Source organism: Dermacentor andersoni, chromosome 4, assembly GCF_023375885.2.
Source record: "Dermacentor andersoni chromosome 4, qqDerAnde1_hic_scaffold, whole genome shotgun sequence".
NCBI lineage: Eukaryota > Metazoa > Arthropoda > Arachnida > Ixodida > Ixodidae > Dermacentor > Dermacentor andersoni.
The window spans coordinates 157821236-157837577 of NC_092817.1; the positions used below are offsets into that span (position 1 = coordinate 157821236).

At 46.8% G+C, this 16342-nt stretch overlaps 1 long non-coding RNA gene across 1 annotated transcript in view; it reads right to left on the reverse strand.

Annotated features, from left to right (window-relative positions):
* The window catches only part of LOC126537989 (uncharacterized), a 43757-nt gene extending 31860 nt beyond the window's left edge, over positions 1 to 11897 (reverse strand). Inside the window, exons 1-2 of the long non-coding RNA XR_011893669.1 lie at positions 11674 to 11897; positions 8494 to 8648 (exon numbers count right to left, since the gene is read on the reverse strand). This is a non-coding gene — a long non-coding RNA (uncharacterized lncRNA). The remainder of the gene's footprint in view (positions 1 to 8493; positions 8649 to 11673) is intronic.
* Positions 11898 to 16342: the final 4445 nt, after the last annotated feature.

Below are 16342 nucleotides of genomic sequence, written 5' to 3' on the forward strand. Positions count from 1 at the left end.
GCAGACCATTAAAAAAAGAAACAATCCCGAGGAAGCGTCACGTGATTGCGCTAGCCTGTGAAAGCCAACTTCCTCTGACGCCACCCCTGCCGCTCTCCAGGGCCATATGCGCGGTGGCTTTTCGGTAAGATTCGGCCTACATGGTTGTCGGACAATTCAAAATTCTTTGATATGTGGAAACATTCAGTAGCGCCTGCCGTCACAGGCCTAAGAACACGTAGGACATAACGGATGGTTTTAAGGAACAGCTCTTGGGCGCCTGCTCTTACGGCGACCATGGCTGTCCCACGTAGCCGAGCGAATGAGCATAGGGAAAGGTGGAAGCGAACGTAGTGCGCTGTAGGAGATGAAAGACAGCGATGGCGTAGAGAGCGCGTGGAGAGGAGCGGAGGAGGAGGGTGCAGCGGAACTATGAGGCGGAAAGCAGAGGAGGAGGGTATGGCGAAAACGTGAGAAGAAAAGCGTAGTGCCGCGCAACATGGTCTCCATAGTAACGATGGCTGCTAGATGGCGCCAGAGTAGCACGCCTCGTCGATGCACTCTTAGCATGATAACGTTCAAGTTGACCTTTACTTGCAATTTACTTACCCTATAACATACCTCTTACTATGTTACTAAAACAACGTGATCTTTGTGTTTTAGTTAATTTACGTCACAGCTAGAGGTTACATGTGTCGGAACAGCTATCTTAAAGGTTACTGCAACGTCAAATGTCTTGTAACTGTTACATTGTAACTGATAAAGAGTTGTATGGCTTGGAAGTTTGCTGATCATTGCGTCGTACTGCGAACCTGATATGGTGTTTTAAGCAAGGACTAACCTGTAAAATATGGTCTGCGGTCGGGGGCCGGAGGCAGGTTGGTCTAAATTAAGATGTTATTGGTACCAGTCGGGGTGTTTTGTTTCGCAATGTAAAAAAAAAAGTTTGAATCTGGCACGAGCGCATGCTCAAGTCAACCAGCACCAATTCATTGGTCAGTGGTGTATAATGCATGCGTGCCATTATAACCTAAAAGCAGGCAAGAGAAACAAAGAACATAGATAGGAGGATATTGTGGCGGATGATGTTGTGGCATAAATTATAACTACGATTCAATGTGGTGGAAAGCCGCCCGCTACCACTGCAGGCAGTGGTATAAAACCTACCTGTTTACACACAAACACAAACACAGAGACAGCCCCAGAGGATAGGGGATAGTACGCACTTCGACCAAACATACAGAATGCGCACATGAGTTAACCAAGGCGAACATTCGCAATAACCTTACACCCCGCACCCAATATCGTTATTACAATCCTACTGGTTGTTATGCACGATTAACTCAAGGTGTCGTCATGAATGATGCATGCCACAACGCCACAAAGGGAATAATGCCACAAAGGGAATAATTAAATTAGTAGTGAGGAATTGGTTACATGAAAATACCCTTGGGAACATGAAAAGTTTCAGCATGAAAAACAAAGCACGACATTGGATATGGCGTATATGCGCACCGCTACCTCAACTACAGAAACACACCGCAATGACATATCAAGCTCTGCTAAGTACGTTTAATGTCAAAGCACATGCAGTCGTCCGAGTGAATCTGGGGCACAGCTCCCAGAGACAACGGGGAGGGAGGGGGAGCTACTCTTGCATTTGGTCTCCTGCACGCCTTTCCTCAATCACGCCTTTCCTCAAAGTACAATCGGCGCTCGTGAGACGCGATAATGCATCGGCATCCGCGTGCTACGTTCCCTTTCTGTGGCTGGCGGTGTCACTGTACCATTTTAGTTGCAGTGCCCAGTGGACATCGCCCGCGGGGTGCATCGTAGTTAAGTAGGTTAGGGTGTTGTGATCAGACATTCTATTTATTCGCGCATCGTAGACCCACGTGTCGAAATTACGAAGTGTCCAGATTACAGCAAACGCCTCCTTTTATATTGTTGCCAATCTCATCTGGGTGCCATTAAAGTGATGGCTTGTAAATGATATGGGCCCCTCTTCACCTGATTTGCCCATCTTAGCCAAGCAAGCGGCTGCGGCCTTTGCAGACGCATATGTGAACAGCCAGTATGGCTTAGAAGAATAGGGAGTGGACAACATCGCCGCCCTACACAGGGATACACAATGCCCTTCACCATGCCCGGTCCGCCTCATGCCCCAGGGGAATTGAATCGGCACCTTCCTCCCTGTGAAATCATTTATTGGTTTAGCAATCTTTGCGTAATCTCTTACGTAATTTCTGTAATATCCGCAGAGACCCCAGGCGCTCCTGAGTTCGCGCTTTGTTGGCAGTCTATGTTGCTCTTGGATGGCCCTATTTTTTCCGGGTATGTACCATGTTACCCTGAGCCTACGACATGCCTTGTGTATTTTATATGATGCGCCCCGACCCGGCATTTCTGCAGATTGGCTGTGAAGCTTGGCCTCGCGCATTGAAAATAGAACTTGCTCGAGGTGTTCTAAATTGTCGGTCCACGTTCTGGAAAACACTAATATATCATCTAGACACGCAGACAATTATTCGTGATGTTCTGCGAGACGATCATTCATTGCCCGTTTGAAAGTGGCGGGTGCATTATTTAACCCGAATGCCATGACACGCCACGCGAATTGGCCTAAATATGTCACAAACGCTCTCTTGTCTTGGCTTTTCTCATCCACGCGAATCTGCCAATAACGCCGCCTAAGATCGATAAGAGTGATGAAGTTTGTCGTACCTACTCGATATATAAGGAGGAAGGGGGGCTCGTCCTGGCGAGCCATGGGGAACGCGTTATCCACGGTACCCGCATTCAATGCTCTGTAATCGACACAAAGTGTAAGCGAGCCGACTTCCTTGTCACACACCACAGGGTGACCAAAAGCGCTTGTGGTCGGGTAAAATAAGTCCCGAGTGAGAAGCTTGTCGATATTTATTGTTATCTCTTTTATAATGAGCTCAGCTACGTGATACGGGTGGCCCTTTTTCGGGGTGTACCCCTCGTATAGTGCAATTCGATGCTCATACCCGCGCCCTTCCTGGTTGCCCCCAAAACACGCCGTTGTAGGACCGGAACAACGCGCGTGTGTGTGATTGTCGTCCCACACCTGCTCTGTCGCCGTAGTCGGTAACTCACTGTCCAACTATTCTGTTAGGGATGGGCTGCACTCGACTCCCCCAAAGTCGTCATTGTCGTGGAAGATAACGCTCGTGTGCCCTATCCTCGCGTGATAGGGGCGAAGATGGTTAGCATGCAGAGTTCTTCGTTTCCCGCCTTCCACGGTTATCTCGCGCGAATTTGGCGCGGTTTTGCAACTACCTTTTACGGTCCGTACCACCTCGACTGTAGTTTTCCGTGCACGCACATGTGAAACAATAGGACATCGTCACCGATGTCGAACGTCTTTATTTGGCGCGGAGACTGTACTGGGAGGCGTACGCATCTTGCTGCTTGCTAGCCGTCAGTCCTGCAATTTCGACAGCTAGCTGCAGCTGCTCATGCAACTTCTTTAGGTATTGTGCTACTGATTCTCTGAGGTTATCTGATATGTCGACGTCCGATGTCCAGCATTTCTTCAGTATCGACAGCGGCCCAGTCGGGCTACTACCAAAGAACATGTGAAACGGAGAAACGCTTGTTGTGTCATGGGGCACCGCCGGTTCCATCTCTCAATCGAGCCATTACTTTCCGCATGCTCTGGTGTGGGAAATCGCGGTGAGCTCCTGATTCTCTAACAGAAAACCTGCGTCATCTGCGCTGCAATATTGGTTCCTTGATCACTGAAGATATCCTCAGGGACACTGGTCCGCGAGAAAATCTGTAGCAGCGCACCACATGTCTTTCTCACCGTAAGCGATGTCAAACACACCAATTCTAGCCATCGGGTATGCAAATCCGTTACACACAAAGCGTTTCCGTGTCCACGTGCCGATCGCGGGCTCAATAAGCCAATTACATCAACGTTCGCTATACCTGGAACAGGTAGCTTGATCGCGTGAGTGGTGTGATTTCGACAAGGTACATGACCTTACGGTCAGGCTGGACCTGACAACCATGGCATGTCTGCAGACAATGTTGTTTAATGTCTCTGTCAACGCCAGGCCTATAGAAAGATATATTTATCCTATTGGCTGTTTTCCTTATTCCGAGGTGCCCACTCCATGGTGACTCATGGAAAAGGAGCAGAACCTCCTTCCTTCTCTCACCAGGCAGAACTAGCTGGTCATAGATCCTGGTGGAAATTTTGTTCCTGTGAGAAAGCAGAGCGTCGCGAAGAAACATTTCATGGCTGCCTACTTTACCTTATTTCCATGGGATGTTTGCTAAGGCATACCATGGTTAGCCTTGGGTAACCTTGATTGCAAGTCCAGGTTAGTGTGGTTGTCTAGCTATGTTGCGGCGTTTAATCCATCGTTCGGCGCGCTGTTCGTCTGTTTCCTGGGCGATTGGTTTCCTCTTCATCTCGTTCCGATGTCGATTCCGGACCGCCTCCTGCTTATGAGAATTGTAGCCGTCCATACTGCCGCCTCAACTGTGGTTGCGGCGCAGGCGAGCTCTCCTTTTCAATCCTCCGACATGTTATCAGGCATGCGACGCAGCTGGCGAAGCGAACGGAGGCGAACGCAATGACGAGGAACGCGGTGTGACGTCTTGTGCCTCCTCGGAGCACGGTCACGGCGAAATCGCAAGTTCACGGCCAGTAAACCTTCCGCTTTAAAATGAAAAATTAATTGATTGCATTAGAAGCGAGAGTAATGATTTCAGGAAATCGGGCCAAGTGATTTTAGCAGGAGGTGTGAATTTGCACGTAGAGGGTTTTGACCGGTGTACTAATTGCAACGGTTCTCTAGCGCTGGATCTCTGCGATGAACAGAACCTTAGAGCATTACCAGCGAAAATAGGTATCATGGAAAGGTAACTTGGCAATGCGCAAACAGGCATGCATGTCCTATTGAATGAGTTAGGCACAATTTAGCACTCCCGCCTTCACGCACACACTCAAAACCCCTCCACCGATGTATACACAGTGTATGGGTGTCTGGATGTTTGCGTGAATACGGCAGTACTAAATTGTGCATAATTACTTCAATCTGACGAGTTACCTACTCGACCTAGAGCAATTTCTACTAAGTAGTCATGTATCGACTTCGTCCAAGCCTCAGAAACGGTCTAAGAATGATTCGACTAAATGACGATAGATGAACATTGAAAAGATAGCCTGGGTAGCGATCATAAACATTTTAAGCTTAATATTTCGGGCAAATGGTAAGGTAAAACATGAACCAATAGCATCGGAATTTATAAAAATGAATAAAATAACAGAGATCGCAAAATTGAGGAATAAATAAATGCGCTTCCTATACCAGTCGGGGAATATAATCAAGTGCTAGACGTTGAGCAACAGCAGATAAGACAGGCATGACAAAGGAATTATTGGAGTGTAAAGAAGAGATCACGCAAGTGGTGGAACAAGTATATAAATCGAACTATGGAAAATCGTGAGCTAGAGTGCTGTAACGTACAGCTATTCCAAACTTTTCCATTACAATTTTGCAATCAGCCCACCGCCATTGGTCAAAAACTTTTTTGGACCACTCTCACTTCACCTGTCTTTCACGCGACGTAACGAAAACCGCGATAGCTCCCCATGTGGTATGACGTGTACACGCTGACTATACCTGATTTGACCGAACAAGAGAAAAATAGTTATTTCTGATTCGACGCCTTTTTTCCATTAGCTCTCGGCTATTGGTCAAGAGTTTAGGAGCTGCACCCACTTCACCTGCCTGTCACGCGACATCACAAAGCAGCGAAAACTCACCTCGTCGAAGCGACGTGTACGCGTTAAAGATGCATTAATGTGCCGAACAAAGCTGCATTTTCTTGTGCCTGATCACTCACGCACTGGCCACTCGCACCTACCGGAGAGCATGGTTTTTTTTGCGTATAATAAACCTTTGTGCGTGGCCGCATAATGTCTTTGAGCACTTTCGGCACGTTTACGACCTCGTTATGCCAACTCTTCTTTGCTGACGATCTTTTGTAGTGTCATTCTCAAGCTTTCGTTGCGTGCCCCCGCGATTGTCGACCAGCCACCGCAAGTTAAGTAAGGGAAAACGGACCAATCGCAGAAGCCGTCACGTCCCTCTTGATCCGGTTATCTATTTTCGATGCGCTGGCTGGGCCCCATCGAAACCCTCTCCACTTGAGCGTGCTCCTCTTCTCTTCTCAGCCAATTAGATAAGAAAAACCGCTCAGTGTAGGCAATGTTATTCGTTTTTCAAGCAAACAAAAGTGACTTCCTATGATCGAGGAGAGCGTTTGATTGGTCTCAGCCCTGATTGTCACCTCCCGATGCTTGCGTTTGGTGTTTGCGGAAGTTTGACGTCAGGAGATTAGAATAAACACATATTGGAATAGTTTTACGTTATAGGGCCAGAGGCGTTTGTCAATTATTGAGAAGCTAAACGGTTCAATTACTCGAAGGAGGGGGGCTCCTTAGATGAAACAAGTACCGAGGAAAAAGGAAAAGGCTGGAGATGAGCTCATGCAAGGAAAAATAAAATCTGCAAGCGAACATTGTGGTAATGACATTTGCAAGAGGGACAATGTTACACCCTGAATAATATAGAACCATGTAAGAACACTCGGAGCTCTAACTAAATATTCGCAAAGGCCTTAAGGTATGACCGCTTTCACATTTCCAAAGGCAACCGTGGAACTGCGGTACCTCAGATACTTCATTAGGGGTAACTTCGGCAATAAAGAAAACGTAGTGTCGACTTAAACTGACTCAGGAAAACCGAACAGTCTGAGAGGTCAAATTTAACGTAGAAAAGTTGATTTTCAAGAAGCAAAAGAAAACACACCGAAATACGTCTGCAGGAACCGATGAAATCGCAATGCACCTAATCAAACAGCTGCGTTCGAAGAGCAAGTCACTGCTTGCTAATTCATAGAGAAAGTGTCTAAAACGAAGAAAACTTCTGGTGGCAGGACGTGAAAGCAAGTTGAACCTCATCTGCAAATGTATAGGAGGTAAGGCTAAGGCAAGCTTGTAGACGTCAGTTGCAGTAACGATGGGGATATAGAATGGACATGCAAGCCATAGAATTAGAACTGTCCAATTAGGTGATGAAAATGATATCCTAGGAGAACAGAATGGGTTCAGACCAGGCAGATGCTTAGAGGTCATTATATTTGCACTAACTCAGATTATAAATAATTCGAAAGCTCAGAATAAAGCTCTAAAAATAGTATTTCCAGATATTTAGAAAGCCTAGCATGAGGTAGGCTGAAAATTGTTATAGGATATTCTCAAGCACGAAGGCATAGACGGCGATTTCGTGCATCCGCTGAGGGCGATATGTGGAGCCAACCGAGTACAAATTCGAAGGGAAGGCCGATATGTAATGAAGTGATACAAACTCAACGACGACTGATGCAAGGATTCCCTCCGTTTCCATTGTTGTGCACTCTTTAGGTTAAGGGCAGAGAAAAACTTCAAAACAGTGAACTGTAATTTCATTCTTATTGCATTCATAATAGGTACAACAGAAGGTTCCTGTGCTGATGTATGCGCACGACCTAGTACTGCTAGCGGACAGTGCAAGAGGGTTACGGGGACTTGCGAATATGTGTGGCAACGAATATGGCGTAACTTGACGCAGATCAAACGTTTGTTTTGGAGTACACGTAGAGTGTTAGTTTTTAACAATGCGCTTCTTCCATTGTACTGTAAACCAAAATTTAATATTGCAGTTTTTATCTCTCCACTGAAAGGGAATTATAAAGCTTTCTATTGCGATAGCAATTATATGGACACAACAAGCGCAAATCGTCGCCGTCGCCGTGATGTTTCGGATGAACTCCAAGCGTACGATTGCTGCGCGTTACGCTGTATGTGCGACTGAAAGCTCGCAAAGGTCAGCCGACAATCGCTGTTCAATCTTGCGTGGGCGAGAGTGGAAGGCACGTTGGAAGCGCGACCTCTTCTGTAGCGACCGAGGCACGGTGGGCGGGGGGAAGGCTTAGGAGGGGCAGCGTTCTACTAAGGCGGCTGTAAAGCGGCTGCTGCTTTCGGCATCGCCGCGCGGTCGTGGTGTCTAGCAAGCGATCTGCGACGTGCACAAAGTACATGGCCTCGCGGGCTTCCTCTTCAAATCTATCTACGATGCGGATAAAGTACGCGGAATGCGGGCAGCTTCGTATGGGCTGCGCTTTCCACGTTTATCTCGCGTTGCAGCGAGCGACAACACGAAGGTCAATTCGCTCACGGCCGCTGTCGCGCTTCTTCACTGCAGCGCTTTGACGGCGAGTTTCTGCGGTCATCGAGCGTAATGTGTTGGTGTGTGCGTGACAACGTGCTTGTTAATTTAGTTAGTAACCGAATTTTTGCATGTTTATTCGGCCGACAGAAGCAATATGTCTATTTGTATAGCTGTCTGCTGATTTGCTATCAGAATGGATGCTTAACCTCTCGGGCGAAATTGCGAGTTTTATTTAGTCGAAAGATGCAACACTTACCGATCACTGCCCTTGCCGCCGATGGCTTTCAAAGTTATCCGATTGTCTGTTTGTTGCTCTTTGCGAAAAAGTGTGCAATCTTTGTTAGTTTCTGAAAGACCTCCGGTAGAAAAGTAGAAACCGTATAACCACCAATCTTGATTTGCTTCGAAAATCTGAAATAATATATTCAGATATTCGGCTTTACGCAAGTTAATGGGGCGGAAGTGACTTGCAGGTTTCAAGACATTTTGTTACTTTCGCGACGTTGACTGGATGGTCAGAGAGAAGCTGTCTTCATATAAAAAAGGTGACTGCAGTGCCTGCTTTCGGATCTATCTCTTACAACATATATTTCAAGCAAAACTACAAGGTGTAGGCGCAACGTTTACTGAGAAATTGTTTAAAATTTGGTGCATTGGGCGCTTAGCTGACCGTAAGTGGGGAGTAGAGTCTCAGACACTTGGGTGGGGGCCATAGCCAGGATCGATCGACCTTGTGCTGTTCTTGGTGATTAACGTGTCACAAATTTCGCTATTTTTGTCGTGGCATGAGCAGGGGTAGGCATAACTTATCTGCACGTCACCTCATGAGAGACACGACAAAAAAGTATCTGATAGTGAAAGAGCAGATTTGTCGGAGTAGCAGTGCGGTAACTAAGCCTTGACCTACGTGTAAATGGGAAAGTGGTCAGAGAAACAATAAAGTGCATCGAGGAAATATTGATGTTATTAGCATATGAAGAAAGGTAAGGCTATTTGTGGGCATGAAGAACTTATAAAAAGACAGTAAGGGACAAATGTGCATTAGAAGAAGCCGCAGAGAAACAAGCGCTGCAAGTGAAACAACAGAGAGAGGTTCTCATCGCTTCCAAAAAAAAAAAGAAATCGATGAACAGCAAGCCCAAGCGTACGCATTGAGCGAGGTGCCACAAACGCACGACAACACAGAACCACATAGCGCTATACTCACATGTTGTTGATAATGAGGTTCGGAATACAAAGGATGCAGACTGATTTTTACCAGTGACGGACGAATTTTTGAAAATTCAAATAGGACTAGGAGAGCAATTCAATTTGATTCAATTTCAATTTTTCAATTTACTATTCAAAGTTGTCGGATGCTTAGCTCCAATACTAGCAAAGACAATCACAATTATTGCAGTCTACAGTAACAATCAATGGTGCAAATAGAGAATTTTCTGAGTGATTATTGCGTAGTAAAACCGTGGTTTATGTGCAGGCGACCCAGTTCATATCAACACACAAAAGGGGTCACTTACACAGAACGTTTATTAGTCGTGCTATAAAACAGGCACTTCGTGGCCTAAACAGGCTACGAATTTGTTGTCTCTATTTATACAAGGTTTTTATTGTTTCGACAATCATATCATGCTTTTATTGTTTAAAACTGGGCTCAAATGCATGCTATTATGGTGGTTGGCCACAGTAGATGTGATATCACCTCATACGATAGACAAATGTGATGTAGGCTTGAACTGGGTTCTGCCGAGACTGAGCAGGATACCGTTGCGGTTCCTTTTGTCACTCATCTTATTCAAGCTGCTACTCAGACGTCCTATGTGTGCGTGGATAACTTTGGGCAGGAACTTCTGCTTCCTACCTAGCCTGGGCACGACGTCGTGCATATTGATGTTGCTCTTGCAGTCGCCACTCATCGTGTTCGCGCTGATGTTCATACGTCCAAACTATGCGTAGCCTTTCCCTAGCACTATCAGAACACAAATGAAATCAATTGCTAGGCGGGTTCTTTCTCTACCTACGAAAGTGTACTTACGGCACTCCCTACTTCGTATGCTACACCTGCCGCTTCCCGGCAGCTACAGCTTATGCAACGCTAATCTTTACCCTGAGATGCTTGCGGAGAACGCTATTCGCGAAGGCAAGCTTTCTGGTTCTTTTTTGATTCCGCACCAAGCGCCCGAGCCGCAGTTGTCGTGGACGCGCGGAGGGGAGCACCATGAGGTGGTTCTGCAAGAAACGCAGCGGCGTACGCTGCACGCGCATCCCGCTGTGATTCGTTGAGTTCTTGGCCGTGGGCACGAGAAATTCATTGGGAGGTAGAGGTATACAGCTTCGCGGTAAAACGATGCGAAGAGTTGTAGTGTAAATCCAGCTCTTTCAACGAGTGTTGCATTCGGCTGCATGCATGTGGGAAGTCTGTTAGTTTTTAGTATTTCTGTCCTTGTCATCGTGCGCCAGATATAATCATTATTTCTTTCCTTTCTCAGCTATAAGTTTATTACTTTAGCTGACATCCTGCCGTTATGCATATTACTGGTATCGATCAGTGCAAAAAAGTTTTTTTTTTTCTGGTCAACAGATACTTACCAGGAAGGAGCTGCGTCCCAGGAACTATTGACTTCACTTTGTAGCGATGTAAGTATGTAATATACACCCACTGAATAATGTAGACGAATGTATGTTTCTAAATATTATGCTCATGTCACTGTTCCGTTTAGGATGTGCGCATATATTAAATTTAAAATAAGCGATTCAAAATTAATTCTAAATAGCAGGCTTCTTTTCGGGAACATTTTATTCATAGCTGGTCGGGGAAATTGACAGGGAAATTATAGAAACAATACTTTTCCAAATAGCAAATGCGATGTGATTTACTCCATGTCATACGATTTTACGCAAGCTCCACTCTCGCCATAATTGCTTCTACAGTAATCTTTCTCCATAAAAATTTAAAGCAAACGTGCTCTTTAGAACCGCCTTGAATAATAAGCACATCAGGCTAAGGTGAGGTGGGACAATGGTTATGAATAATACAGAATACTAACCTAACCTTCATAGGTATGGTATCTTTAAGCGAGTATTGTAGGTTGCCTCGTAAGAGAAGGAGCCTAATGTCACTCTTGCTATTCTCAAAGCACAGGTGTAATACCGAAATTCCTACAGCCGCCACATTACATGGGGCTCATTTGAGAACGCATATTCTAAAAAAAAATGTACATCTATTTATATAACTGTTATGGCGTTCACTGCCAATGTAAAATTGCCATCTTGTTTTTACGAAACACATCTAGAAAATCGAAAATTACCTAAAGCATTCCACCAGAGACGCTGTACTAGACACAGCTGCTCAATGCTGTTAATTTTATCTTCGAATCTCTTTCGCAAACGTGCTTAAATTCATTTTTTGAAGGGAGGATATCTGCACTGCTGCTCTCACCTTCGTGATGTCTTGATACGGAATATACTTTGGTTCAAAGTCTATGCGAACTTCTCGATGTGCACGTTGAGAACTTTCACCGAATAGGCTAATTAAAATATATAGCGCAACAGCACATGACATCAGGGTGCTTTTACATGCCATCCTAATTTTTTCCTCGCCGTAATGTCAATGTGAACGATAGCTGTTCTGAAATGGTGGTATGATGCTCATTTATACTTTCCCTCTTCTGGAATGAAACCCGCCACAGCATGTTAAACAAAGAAGGTCGCTGCAAATCTAAACAAGTTGATTGATCTTACCTGCTGCATTGTGGGGCATGCGCTTCGCTAAATGTCAGGCGGAACTTCAACCAAACGAGCGGACAGCGAGCGGCTATGTCAGTGGCTTCGTCTGTTTCCTACTACAATCGGGATTTCGATCAATCCGCTGACTTCTAATATTTGTGTTTTGCGTGAGTCAACGCCACTCTAATTTTTTTGGCGATATCTGTCACGGCTGTTACTGTCGCAGTAGAAGTTTACGATCTCAGAACGGCACAAGTTGTCAGTTTGAGCGTTGCTAAGAGCAACATGTTGTTCTTAAGTGTTCGAAATTCTAAACAGCTGAAAGTATACGGTCTCGAACTGAGTTCCGTAACCTTATAATCTCTTTCTGACGCCGCCGTTTTCCTGTGTCTTATCTCGCTTCACTGGAGTCCAATATTTTAAAGAACTTTTCCGGAAAATAGATAAGTTCTAATTGACTAGAACACACAAATAAAGAATGAAGGTGATTAAGGTAAACACGAAGTGTCAAAAGTCTTCAAAAATTCCCCATCGGTATAAAATGGCGGCAACATCGCAGGGAAGTTCGTTCTCATTCTTGCCTGCTCGGGGCAACAAATGAAGCCTGGAACGTGACGGTTGGGGTGCCAGCATCGCGAAGTCTGGGGGCCATGTCCGGTCCGCTGGGATGTGCGTGAAAGTGGCATGACGTAATGTGTATGACGGTACGGACTGCAAATAAACTTGTGATAAAGGAATAGCGTGGCCATAGGCTGACAGGCCGGGCTTAAAGCCGCGCTTCAGGGTAGGGTTGGCCCTCATAGGTGCTCCCCTCGACTATATATTCGCACAACTACGTTTGGCACAACTATATTGCCGCGGGTATGTGCCAGTAGGGACGAAGTTGAAGTAGCGCGGGTTTGGGGTAAAGCGTGGAAACAAAGAAGACGTTTTGGTTTTTCGCTCTGATGAGTGATAAAGTGTATTTGTTGGTGGTGCTGCTCCGCATCCTCGTCGATCCCACATCGTTACACTGGATGAGGTGCGGGGTACTCTTCATGTTTGGCATCCCTTCGCGGAGCCGCAGGCCGAGTCCAGAATCACTGTCGCGCATCGAAACACCGGTCTACCGGTTCCGTCGTCGCCTGCTAGGTCTAGCACCCTAGTTCAGCTCCTGCAAGAAACCTCGAAAAATCGTTTGCCTCCTTCAACTATCATGGCCACCACAGCTCCGTCGCAAGCAACACTGTTGTATCCTATGGTTCCGAGAGCTTTCACGGTGATGCCTTTGCAGACATCCAAGATTGGCTAGACCGATTCGAGCATGTCGCCAAGTACAACCATAAGACCAGCTCGGAGGACAAACACTTGAGTGTCGACTTCTACCTGAAGGACAATTCTCGTACGTGGTACATTAACTGGAAGAGGAGCTTTGCCAAGTGGGACGACTTTTCCGCACAACTGCTGGATCCTTTTACAAGCTTCGACAGCAGGGAAAGTTCGCAGCCTCTCTTTGAAGTCCACATTCAAAAACCTAATGAGAGCGTTGCTATGTTCTCAGTAGACATGGGCAGTCTCTTTCATATGGCAGACCCCGACATGCCAGAGGAAAGAAAGCTGCGGTATCTCTCGCGGGTAATAAAAGGGCAACTGTTTGCCGGCTTTGTGAGAAATCCACCGACAACAGTGGCGGAGTTTACAAAAGAGGCCACAGCCACTGAACGGGCCCTACAGCAACGATACCGCTAGCATGACCTGAGTAACTCGGCGGCGAACACTTCCGTACTGACTGACGGTAACTACAGACCTCTGCGTGAAGTTGTCCGTGAGGTTGTGCGAGAAGAGCTTCGGCAGCTCGGATTTGTTGTTGCGCCTACGGAGCCGGCGCCGGCGTTGTCTTTTGTAGCTGATGTGGTCCGGGAAGAAGTTCGTCAAGCTTTTTCATCGCCAGACTGTGGTAACGTTCCGCGGTGCCTTATTTATGCGGAGGCGGTTCGCTGTCCAATCAAAACAACTTTGACGCCGTTGACACCCACAACTAGAACATCACCTACGCTACAGAGTCGACATCGTCACCCCCGTCGACTCTACCGACCCCGCCGATCACGCGCAAGCACAAACAATGCCGTATCTTCAACATGCACACGCCACTCCTTCGCTGCATGGAGAGTTGCCGCCATACTATCAGCGTAGAGAAATTGATTTGTGGCGCATCGTTGACCACCGACGAGTGTGCTGTCATTGTGGCGAAGATGGACACGTCTATCGAGTTTGCCTCAAATGGAACTATCGCGCCGCTCATTACCAAAGCTTTCCTACCAACTATGCCTATTCTCCATATGACAGTCGGCGCGCCTACAACGACGCTCCCGAGAACAATAAGCCGCAAAATACGACGATGGCCCCACCACGTGTTCCTTCTCCATCCCCTGCACGCTACAATTCGCCGACTCGTCGCAGTTATACCGACGTCCCTAGGGGCAGGTCCCCTAGCCCTCGACGGGGAAACTAGCCGCAGCGACCTCCGGGGTGAGGTTGCCTGTACTCGAACTTCTACACATTCCCCATTGCCGACTAACGAGGACGTGAAGACTACGATGACGAATACGATGGATACAACTACGAAAGACGTAACTGACGTCGTCAGCGCCCAACTCATCGTTCTGACGTCGTCAGCGCCCAACTCATCGCTCTCATTGACGGCCACCAAGTAGCCGCTCTTGTTGACACTAGCTCCCATTTTTCAATCATGAGCTCACAGCTCGCAGACAAAGTAAGGAAAGTGAAGACAGCATGGCACGAGCCCAGCATAAGAACAACAGGAGGCCAGTTGATGACACCTGTCGGGAAATGCACGGTCCGACTCTTAATCGCCGGTTCAACCTTCTTCGCTAGCCTCGTCATTCTTACTGAGGGTTGTAAAGAACTTATATTGGGCATGAATTTCCTACGTGAGTACGGCGCCATGATTAACATCCGTGACAGACGCGTCACATTTGTCACGAGCTCAGATAATGTCACTCATGACAAGCAACAACAACCTTGCTTACGTATTGCTGCGGATGACGCCATACTTTTGCACCAGAGTTGTTCTTTCGTATCCGTGCACTGTGACAGCCTGCAGAATGGGACTTTAGTCGCTGAACACATCAGCTCGCTAGCACTGAATTGCGGCGTCTCCATTGCCAGATACCTTATCAATGTAATCGACGGAAGCGCCAAACTCTTGTTAATGAATTTTAGTAAGGAACGTTGACACATCGTTAGAGGCACTGCTGTCGCTTATTTCGAGGAAGTAACCCAAATACAAGATAGCCACTTAGCACATGAGGCGGCCTCTACCATCCACACAGCTGCGCCTATTATAGACGTTAATCCGACGTTAACGGCCGTTGAGCGAAACCGTCTTCTTGAACGCACAAATCAGTACCAGGGCTGTTTCTCATATGTGTCAAGAGTTGGTCAAACGCCACTTACCGAATAACGCCTCATTACTGATGTCGGCGCGAGACCCATTCGACAAAACTCTTATCGGGTGGCCCAAAAGCAAAGCGAAGCAATACAAAAAAAAGTGAGGACGATCCTGGAAGATGGCCTTATTCGACCATCTAATAGTCATTGGCCATCGCCTGTAGTTCTAGTGAAAAAGAAGGACGGTAGCCTGCGCTTCACGGTGGCGAAACGCGTGCTAGTTTTCATCAATGGATTTGAAAAGCGGTTATTGGCAGATTGAAGTGGATGAGAGAGACCGTGAGAAAACCGCCTTTCTGACGCCCGACAGGCTATACGAATTTCAGGTACTTCCCTTCGGTTTGTGTCCGGCGCCAGCAAGATTTCAGCGTCTACTGGACACTGTGCTCTTTGGACTCAAATGGCAAACGTGGCTGGTTGAGCCGGATGACATGATTGTTTTTTCCGTAACCTTCGACAAACACTTACGAAGGCTGAAAACTGTTTTTGAGGCAATACGCTCTGTTGGCCTCACTTTCAATCCTGAGAAGTGCCATTTAGGTTTTCACGAGCTCCAGTTCCTCGGTCACTTGGTCAGTAGCCAAGGAGTCCGACCTGATCCGGATAAAATTGCTGCCGTTGCTATTTTGCCGACCCAATCACACAAAAAGCCCGTGTGACGTTTTATGGGACTCTGTGCATATTACCGGCGATTTATTGCAAATTTCTCGTGCATCGCATGGCCGTTAACACAGCTCACCAAATGAGATATCCCTTTTATTTGGGGCGAAGACCAGCAGCGGGCATTTCACGAGGTCCGGCAACGCATGCAAGTGTCTCCCATGCTAGCACACTTCGATGAAGACGCCTCGACGATATTACATACAGATGATAGATATGTCGGTCTAGGGGCGGGCTCGCACAATGGCAGGACGACAGCGAAAAGGTGATTG